Here is a 10,662-nt window from a genome sequence, read left to right on the forward strand (position 1 = left end):
TGTAACTTCTGAAGTGCCTCTGTGCCGGGAAGCAGCTCTTCTCTTTGCTAATGGATGCTCATGTAAAGGTACACACAACCCTGTGCTGTGGTCTGCAAAGCACAGCTTGCATTGCTCTGGCTCACTAGCTAAAAGAACAAGTTAATGTGTAAGACTCAATTTAATGAACTATTAACTGGAAATACACATTATTTATATTTTGCAAAGGGATCTGGGAGAGAAGCCAACTTGACATTTTAACTAAGAATCAAAAAGGACTTGTGATAAGTCCTTGGTTTAACATATAACATGACTCAATGGCTAAAATATCAGCTATGATGTGTGTTCACATAGGAATCATGAAGGGAAGCAGGCTACCTGCAGGGTAGTCCTTCTGCAAGGACACCATGTTTTCAAGCATTATAGAAACATTCTAAAACCTGTAGCAAACCCACAAGATGGAAACATGTTTAAAACTTTCCCTAACAGAACATTTTCAAATTAAAAATTGTATGTCTTCAGGACAGCAGCTCAGTTTGAAAACTAAGGAAAAGTGAGGAGCATTTCAAAACTGATTGTAGGGGAGGAAAGAAAGCTAAATAGGTGAGTCACATTGAAAACTAGTGCTGCTTGTCTAGAATTCTGGGTAAGTCTTCTGTGAAGATTTAGTTGCCTCAAGTATCAACTGGGTAACAGGACCAGCCTTCCAGCAGCTGCTCTTGCCCATCTGGCTGAGGCACTCTGTGTGCTTGGCCAGAACCTGGAAGCTTTCAGGACTGCTGGTGTGTGGCATTTAACCAGGGGGAGCAGCTGTTCCTTGTTGGAGAGCCAAGATCTTGCCCAGTCCCCAACCGAGAGCTTGTCATATAACATAGCCCCATAATGGAGATAATAATGCCTGTCCTTCTTTAGAAATTACTTTGAGATCTGCCAAAGAAAAAGGCCTATTCAAATGCAAAGCCTGATGCTTTTATTTATTAATAGATATTATGCCAGAGTCACCAATCTGCTCCTGGTGCCTTGTGTGGCTTTAAAAACAGAGGATCTGCTTGCTTGATTGAGCCCAGCTGGTGAGCTGAGGCCTAGGGCTGTTTTGTGATATTGGAAGGAGAAGGAAACAGCCAGATGTTAACCAGCAACTACTCAAGCTTGGTGCTTCCCTGCCCATTATTCCTCTAAAACTAGAGCAAACATGGGAGTGCCACCAGCAGCACCAGTGTTTCTGAAGTGGAGGACTGGGCTTCTCAGAGCACTGCTGTTTCCTTAAAGGAGCTCATATGCTTGCAAAAAATAGCAGTTACAGGTAAATTTATTATCTCCCCTGGGAAATAGATTTTATCTACTCCACAGTATCCCATGGGAATTCTGTGCTGTAGCAGGCTCCTGGCGGGACCTGTGGCCCTGTGGAGAGAGAAGGCCATGCTGGAGAAGGGGGAGAGTGTGAGGAGTCCTCTGAGCAGAGAAGGAAGGAGTGACAGGTATGTGATGACTTGATCACAGCTCTCATTCCCCATTTGCCTGTGCTGCTTGGGGGTAGGAGGCAGAGAATTTAGGAATTAAATTGTGCCCAGGAATAGGAAGAGGTGGCAGGAATGTGTTTTAAAAATTAGTTTTATTTCTTATATTCCTGCTCTGATTTGACTGGTAAGAAATTCAGTTAATTTCCCCAAGGTGAGTTTGTTTTGCCCATGGGTGATATCTCCCTGTCCTTATCCTGACTCATGAGCCTTTTGTATTTTGTCTCTGTAGCAGAGGAGGGGAGTGGTGGAGAGGCTTTGGTGGGTACCTGGCATCCAGTCAGGGTTAGCCCCCTATGGACTGAGAAGCACAGCACAGTATTAAAGGGTTCACCTGATGCATTATCTTTACAACAGCATTACCTGGCATCTCTGGAGCTTCTAGCTCAGTTCAATTCCAACAAAGATTTTCAGGAAAGACAGGCAGAAAAAAAAAATTTTTTTTCAGTCTTGCTCTAGCTTAATCTCTCTGCTGTGAATGATTAACAGGTGGAAGGTCTGCTTGTGTAAATTTGTGCCTTCCGTATTTTGTTTTTGGCCGCACTTTCCTGGTGTGGAAATCCTGCTACTCATTTCAGTCAATCCATGGCTCCCACTGCACGATTCATTTTTGCTGTCCTCAAGGGAGTCTTTCCATAGAATCACAGAATGTCTTGAGTCAGAAGAGACCTTAAAGATAATATAGTTTCTGCCCCGCCATGTGTAGGGCCAACTTTCATTAGACAAGGTAGCTCAAAGCCTCGCCCAATGAACACTGCCAGGGACGGGCCATCCACAACCTCTCTGGGCAACCTGTTCCAGTGTCTCACCTCACAGTAAAGAATTTCTTCCTAATAGCTCATTTAAACCTCCCCTCTTTTGTTTTATAGCATTCCCCATTGTCCTGTCACTACATGACCTTGTCAAAAGTCCCTCTCCAACTCTCTTGTAGGCCCCCTTCATGTACAGGAAGGCTGCTCTGAGGTCTCCATGGAGCCTTCTCTTCTCAGGGTGGAACACCTGTGAGTCTCTTGGCCTGTCTTCATGGGACTGCTCCAGCCCTCTGAGTACCTTCATGACCCTCCTCAGGACTTGCATCACATGTTTCTTATGTTGGGGTTTTTCCAATTACTTTCTCCTGTACACTTGCAGTAACAGATGACTTTTTGAAACAGTCCTATTAAAATGAAAACAGAGGGTATATTTCTACCCACAAACTTGTTGACAAACTTTATTTTATCAGATGAAATATAAATGGAAGTAACTTTACTAATGTGCTTTTACCAAGCTGTCTTCTTAGTTTGATATGTTATTGTCCATTTCTTTTGATTTCTCATATTTAGAACTGATTTCTCACATTAGGATTTTTCCTGTAGCGTTTTTATCCCTGACATATTGTAAAGTGATGGATAATTTAAAATGCTTCCTTACCACCTCCTAAGTTCGAGAGAGCTCGAGTAGATCATTCCTGTAGATGATGTACAGCGGGATGTTTTGATAAATAAAGCAAGGGCTTCAGCAGGGCCAGATGATTTCCTCCCGGAGCTCCAAGGGCGGTCTCCGGCCGGGAGAGCCGGGAGGTGGCAGCCTCGGCTCGGCAGAGCCGCCTCGGCTCCGGGCCGCTCCTCCTCCTTGGACACAAAAATAAAACACTGCGTTGCCATGGATTTAAAGGAAAACCCGAGGGGTATTGTCAGGGAAAGGCTGTGCCTTGCTGCCCGGGCGGTTCCTGCGGTTCCCGCCGGGGGAACGCGCCGGGCTCGGGGCGCTCGGTGGGACGGACAGGGGCTCCTCTCCTCCGGGTACGGCAGCGTCATCCACAGGGTCACTGGAGCCAGTCAGGAGAGAAAAAGGACCAGCTCTAAAATCAGTCCTGTTTGCTTTGCTCTCTGATTGCTAGCACCTTTTAGTGATGTTCTCTCTCACTACGGGGTGGATTTTCATTGGCTTACTTCACTTTCCATTGAAGTAACTCGGAAAATTCCAACAGCTTTGGTGGAAACAAATTCCTATAATCTGGGATTCTCTGAAGTGTGCTTCCTTTCCGAGAAACATAATCCTTCTGCGATAGAGAGCTCTATCATCTGCAGAACCTTAATGCACCACTTTTAATGCTGAAAATGCACCACACCAGAAATAATACCCAGTGCAAATGCAATTATATACCGACCTCCCTACTCAGATTAAATTGCACATTTAAAATATCTTGCATTATTTTTATTTGGTCTTTAAATTAATTTCTTTGCCTGACATTTTAAATTTATTGAACAGTCCAAGTTACACTTAATTTAATTCACTGTCTTCAATGAGTTTGACTTATATAGTGATTTTGGTTGGCAGTCTTTAAACATAGATTTCCACTTCTAATTAGCAAATTCCTGGAGCTGTAAATGCTTTTCTTGATTTTTCTTACCTCCACAGTGCTGCTGTGAATTGATAGAATCACTCAGAAAGCAAAAGTATTTTCGGGTGTCTCCCTGGTCAATAAGGAAAAATGTTCCTCTTGCAAAAGAAAACTGTTTCTCTTCTGCATGAGTCATGACTCTGCTTGTATGCACAGAGCAAAAGATTTCCAGCTTCTCAGGCCTCACTGGCATTTGGGGTAGGATTCAGCCAGCCAAGATTCACATGTGGAAACTAAATATGGTCATAGGGTTACACTCCCATTTTTTGCCCATTACTCAGGCTTCTGCATGGTGTATTTCAGTGCCTACTCCCTTTCTGCTGCTGCATATCTCCCTCTGCAGTGATAGTTTACTCTGTGGATACTGCTAGTAAGATCTTAGCACCAGTTACAAAAAAGTAGTGTATTTCATCTGCTTGGAGTACTACATAAAGAGAATCTGTAGTAATCCGGGGAGGAAAACTAAAAGCTTAATACCTTTATAAAACTTCAGGGTAGAGACTGTAATCTTAAGCTTGAGCTTTTAGCTGTAATAATCACCACAGTTTTCATGGTAGAACCTCCCAAAAATAGATAAACATGAGGGAAAGAACATGTTGTTTTGTTGAAAACAAAACAGCCCATGTATTTTCAGCAACAACAAGTCAGAGAGACATTTTTATAATTATATACAACATTAGAAGGGTTCTGATGTCATGGAAGTCAGAAAATACATCCTAAATTATACCACATTTCACTATGGAGGTTAATCAGCGTGACAATGCCATTTTTAGGTGTCAGTAAAGATGTTCAGCCCCTGCTTGGGACTGGTCAGCAAGTGTGGCTGTGGAGGCCCAGCAAACACAAATTATGGGGTGTCCAGCTGTGCCCTGCTGTGACCCCCAGACACAGCTCTCAGCAAGCACTGCCTCCCTTCCCACCAGCTCTCCAGGGCCCTCACAGCCAGCCCCAGGTGCTTTATGGATCCGTGTGGGAGTAGCAGGGGTTGGACCTTAGACTCAGACCTCAGTTTGGACTTCCTTTCATTTTCTGAGCTATTCTGGAGACACAAACTGCAATGCATCCACAGTGGAGAGCCCATGTCTGTGTAGGTCACACTTCCCACCTTCAACTTCCATCCAGAGTTCAGCACAGAATAGTAACAGCACCATGACCAAAGATTTCTATGAATGAGGCCTGTTTTCAGCAAAGCTTTTACATAGTGTCATATTTATAAATTCTCCCATGAAATTATATGAGACCAGACTTGATTAAAACAGAATTATGGTCAGGCTGGATTTCCATTTGGTCAGGAGATATTTTGTTGCCTGATGAATTACACTTACCCTGTATAACCTCTGTGGGACTTTGTGGCTTGCTGCAATATTTCTACTAGAAACAAAACCCAATAATGTTTTACAATAGCTGTGGTGACTACATAGATTAGAACCATTGAACTAGGAGTACCTTATGCAAATTTTTTCAGTCAAACATTTAAAATTACACTTATGCTTTTCTGCATTTTGTTGTGTTTAACTATAAAATAGTTACCAGAAGAAGAAATGAAAAATAAATTATTCTAACTTTAATTAGATCAATACAGCAAATTTCCACAAGAAATACCACACACTAGAGTACCACAAAGTTTAAATTCACATCTGGCTATGCAAAAAAAATTCCTGCATCTTATTTCTTTACCATGAGAACCAGCCCTTTGAAGAGACGTAGGACAGGCAATGCTGCAGGGAAAAATGAAAGTGTTACTTCTGTCATGTGTACCAATATTTGTTCTGGAAACAGACAACTCCTTTTGTGAGAACTATTCCATTTCATGCCCCTTTCCAAGATTATTGAACTGGCTTTAGAAATATTCAGACGTGCCTTATGCCAAGTATTTGCACCTGTTACATTCTTTATGCAAAATTAAATCACTGACTGTAAAGGTCCTAAGGGACTTATGTTCTGCCTCAGAAAATCATTTGGTGTTTATACATATGAAACTTGATAGTGTGTGCCATGAAAATCAATCATCATGACTGCTCATCTGGGCCTCAACTACCCACCTATCCTTGGTTGACAGATAAGCTGGTGTTTCTATAGTCATATAAGATAAAAGTGTTATTTTTTAACAGATTTTCATCTGTTAAAAAATGACACCCAGAAGGACAGCTTAGTTTTGAGAAGCACTTTAAAATTTGCATTGGATGTGACTCGTGAAGCCATGGCAAGTAGCACCATATACTGAATAAACTGGATCTAATACATTGTTATCTGATCACATAGCCATTACCTGATTGGAATTTAGAAAAATAGTCTCAGAACTCAGAGCAATAGAATGGTAATCTGTCACTTTTTTAGACACATTTTATCTGGGTTTCCTTAAAGAAATAAAGGCTTTTTGCTTCCAGTTGGTGTTTGTAAATGGAGACAAAAAAGAACGCAAGCTCCACCCATGAGAAGCTTATGAAGTATTATTGAACAGGGAGAAGAACAGAGTGCTTTTATTACCCCTGTACTTGGCATGGGTGAAGCTGCACCTCGAGTGTGCCTTCAGCTCTGGGCCTCTCATCACAGGAAGGATATTGAGGTGCTGGAAAAGAGGGACAACAGAGCTGGTGAAGGGCCTAGAGAGAGAGTCATAGGAGGAACAGGAATGGCTGAAGGAGCTGGGGTTGTTTGGCCTGGAGAAGGGAAGGCTCATTGGAGACCTTACTGCTCCCTACAACTGCCTGGAAGGAGGCTGTAGCCAGGTGGGATCAGCCTCTTCTCCCAGGCAGCAAGAGACAGGACAAGAGGAAAGGGTGTCAAGCTGCACTAGGGGAGGTTCAGGTTTGACATGAGGAGGAATTTCTTCCCTAGAAGGATGGTCAAGCATTGGAACAGGCTGCCCAGGGAGGAAGATTCACCATCCCTAGAAGTGTTCAAGAAATGACTGAACGTGGCACTTAGTGCTATGGTTTGGTTGATATGGTGATGTGGGATCAAAGGTTGGACCCAGTGATCCTTGAGGTAGTTTCCAGCCTAACTGATTCTATGGTTCTATTTGCATGAGCTTTCTCTCCAGAATCACCTACATAACTGCTGGAAGCCCATGCTGGAATGGAGGAAGACTAGAACAGAGATTAGAACAGAAACGGAGCAAGGACTACTTTAAGACTCCTGCAAATTGTAGACCTCCTTCAAGATTTGATGAGCAAATATGGAGGTGACTTTGAAAAGAAATACCTTGAGCTGAAGCTGCTGAACAGAGAAGCATGGCCCTGTGAATTCTCTGTGTCATGAAACAAGGGGGGTAAGTCTGAGCATTCCTATCAGCCAGCAACATGTCTGTGTAAATGAAGGAATTCCCAGATGTTGGGGTGGTGTAACTCTGATGGTGAAATAGGGAGAAGGGCTAGCTGGAATAACAGTAGTGATCACAAAATGGCAATAGCTGAAGGCAGTACTGTGGCTGTGATAGCTGTGAAACTAAGTAAAATGTTTAGTGCAAAGACATAAAGATAGAGCCTTTAATTTCTGTTGATACAAATAAATGATTAATTAATATTTGTTAATTCTTGTTTTACTTTTCCTTGTGTCTACAAAGGCTTAGTGTTCTAAATGAGAAATTTTGCTTATCAAGAGAGTCAGGGTTCAGTGTCCCTACAATTCAAGCTGAGGATTCAGACTGAATCCTATTTTGCTACTGCTAAGAGGAATCCCTCTACATTTTAGCCCAGTTCCAATTGCCATCAGCAGCAGGGTTTCTTTGAGTTTCAGTTCTCAATAATCCATAATGCAACAGCTCATTTACAATGATGTTTGGTGTTTTTGTTTTTTTTAAATTAATTTTGGATGAGTGTCCACCAGCACAGTTTCTACTGTAAATTTTTTAGTCTCCCAGCCAGGAAGAAATCCAAGCTTTTTGAGAACTCTGCAACAGAAAGGCTTTCCTCAATACACTGAATAGCTGGGCAGTGCTGGCTTTAAATTCTCACTGCTGAATAATGGAATTTGCTAAGACAACTCTGCAACCTAGAGGAGTAAATCTGTATTTTCAGTGGTCACCTTAAAAGGATATTTGTTAGGCACATAAAAAGGAATTTTTACACCTATAGAGATGATGTTCTGAACACACTCAGGTTCAGACCAAAATCCTGCTAAAATATGACAAAAACTGTTCCAGTTTTTCATCTTTAAGTATCTCTCTTTCATGGGTTTCTTTGGACTGTTTCAGCACAAATACAATGAAACTTGCAGAATTCTAGCTGCTTCCAAATCTAGTTGAATCATTAATCATTGTCTAGCAGAGAGTAAGGACACGTGCTTTGGTCAAGACAGCTGAATTGACAATCATGGGTACCATTTGAATGGGAGCATACACATCATGAAATAAGGAGATAAGTTCAAGGTATGAACTGAAAAAAGGTAGGAAAAGTCATCCCATTCCTTTTTTTCCTTTTAGAAATCTCCATCCATTCCTTTCAGATAGAAGTGTGTCTGCTGCGCACAGCTTTGCGTCATTCCTTGAATGTGAAAGGCAGATCTGAGATCTCTCATCCACTTGTACTTTGTATAGAATATACCTGCTCCTTTTGATCAGATTTTTTTTTTCATTGCACCAACTAGTTAGCTTCCATGCCAATTTTTTCACTTAGGATTTTCTGCCAGTAGGATTTCTGGCAACATGTACATCTGGGCATGCTACATCTGGAGCCTTGGTTCCTGGAGATCAGCAGGCTGAATGTTTTGATGACTAATAGTCACAGATGAATGCCTATATTCTGATAGTTGCCAAAAAGTTATACAACTCTAGAGTCCTTCATCCTTTAAGGCTTTCCTCTGAGTGAATCCTCTGGTGTAAAACATTTTCTAGCTCAGAATAAATAGCCAGGAAAAGGCTGTCAGTGCCCGGATGTGCTGCAGGGGTACTCCACATCCTGGATAAAGGTTCAAAGATATGATCACATGAGAATATCACAGTTATGACAGGCTTATATCGAAGTTAGTCCCTGGATGCCAACAAAACTTCTGAGGACTTCTGGCAGTCTGCAGAACAGCCTTCAGCCTAGACTGCTAATGTTCCAAGCTGGAAAACAGAGTTATCTCTAGAAATGCTAGAACTGGAGACCATAATGCCTTGATTCCCCTCTGATAACCACTAATAACCACTAGGTAGAAGGGAAAATCTGGAGACTTTAGATCAAAAATAGTGTCACAGAGCTTAGGCAATGCCTTTAAGGTGATCTGGCTCCTGTTGGAAGCCATCATGTCACATCAGGTGTCTATGATTAGTTCCTTCAGAGCACACCATCAGTCTTATAAAAACTGGATTCATGATAGTCAGCAAACTGAGTGGTGAGCAGCTGAAGTTTACACCTGGGAGTGCAGTGAGAGGAGTTTAAATCTCCTTTCTCAAGGAGTGAGATGTTAGACTACAAGCCTCAGAGAGACATCATTTCCTAGCACTTGCTAGGATCCCTGAGAGCATTTCTCATTTCCAGCTCCTACAGGAGAGGGTCAGATAGAGTAGCACCTCCTTAATACCTCCCTGCAGTATGTATGTGAGCACCCTTTCAGTGAGTTTTAGAGACAATAATGGGCCCAGGAAGTTCAGATTCTCAGAACAAAAGCAAACCACCTACTAGAACTGAGCCCAGGCACTGTGGATTTTGTCTTGAATCAACACCAAAATTTGCTTTGACTATGAGAGAAGGCACAGGCTTCTAATAAGTATAATCACTGTCTTCCCACTTGTGCTGTTCTTAAATCATTTAAGCTAAAAAAGACCTCAAGAATAATGATTCTTGAGTCCAACCGTTGACCAAACACACCACATCCACCAGACCATAGCACTAAGTGCCACGTTCAGTCATTTCTTGAACACTTCCAAGGATGGTGACTCTACCATCTACATGGGCAGCCTTTTCCAATGCTTGACCACCCTTTCAGTGGAGAAATTCTTCCTGATGTCCTGCCTGAACCTCCCCTAGTGCAGCTCGACTCCATTTCCTCTTGTCCTGTCTCTGGTTGCCTGGAAGAAGAGGCTGATCCCACCTGGCTACAGTCTCCTTTCAGGTGCTTGCAGAGAGAGGTAAGGTCTCCCCTGGGCCTCCTTTTCTCCAGGATAAACAAATCCAGCTCTCTCAGCTGTTCCTCACAGGACTCACTCTCTAGATGCTTCACCAGCTTCATTGCCCTTCTCTGGACTCAGTCCAGCCCTTCAATGCCTTTCATGCAATGAGAGACCCAGAACTGGGCACAACACTCAAGGTGTGGCCTCACAAGTGTTGAGTACAGAGGAGCAATAATTTCCCTAGTCCTGCTGGGTATTTTTTATATAAAGACTGCTTAGTAATAGCAGTTACAAATTTAGTGAGACTACTGTGCATTTATATTTTCACAGTTATCAAATGTACATTTTACCACCATCCCTTCAGAAGCCCCTAACAGAGAAAAGCATCTTGGAGACAGGATGTGCTAGTTGTACTATACGATTGAAATTTTAATTAAAGGTTCTACAGAAGAGAGCAAGATAGAAATAAAAAACTCATGTCACACGGTGTCCCAGTGTCAGATAACATGAAATGAAAAAGTCAGGCTTTGTAAGACATAAATGAGGATAACAAAGGTGTTCTATCTTAGCAAAGACTTTTATTCTGTGCTTCTTTCCTCCTCTTCAGGACATGAGGAAACAAAAGGATGCTGCAGACACAAGGCAATGAAAGCAAACAAGTTAACAAAGAAGAGCTCCAGTTAGACCTTAGTGAGGGTTAAAAGGTAACTTGGGGGCAGATATGGAAATTCTCCATCATTACTAAAAGC

General features: G+C 42.3%; 1 long non-coding RNA gene across 1 annotated transcript; it reads left to right on the forward strand.

Moving 5' to 3' along the window:
• The first annotated feature begins 770 nt into the window (after positions 1-770).
• Positions 771-3,087, forward strand: LOC135301846 (uncharacterized). The gene is made up of 3 exons (XR_010363578.1): positions 771-1,282; positions 1,356-1,457; positions 2,428-3,087. It is a non-coding gene; the product is annotated as an uncharacterized LOC135301846 (long non-coding RNA).
• Positions 3,088-10,662: the final 7,575 nt, after the last annotated feature.

This window comes from Passer domesticus, chromosome 5, assembly GCF_036417665.1.
Source record: "Passer domesticus isolate bPasDom1 chromosome 5, bPasDom1.hap1, whole genome shotgun sequence".
Classification (NCBI taxonomy): domain Eukaryota; kingdom Metazoa; phylum Chordata; class Aves; order Passeriformes; family Passeridae; genus Passer; species Passer domesticus.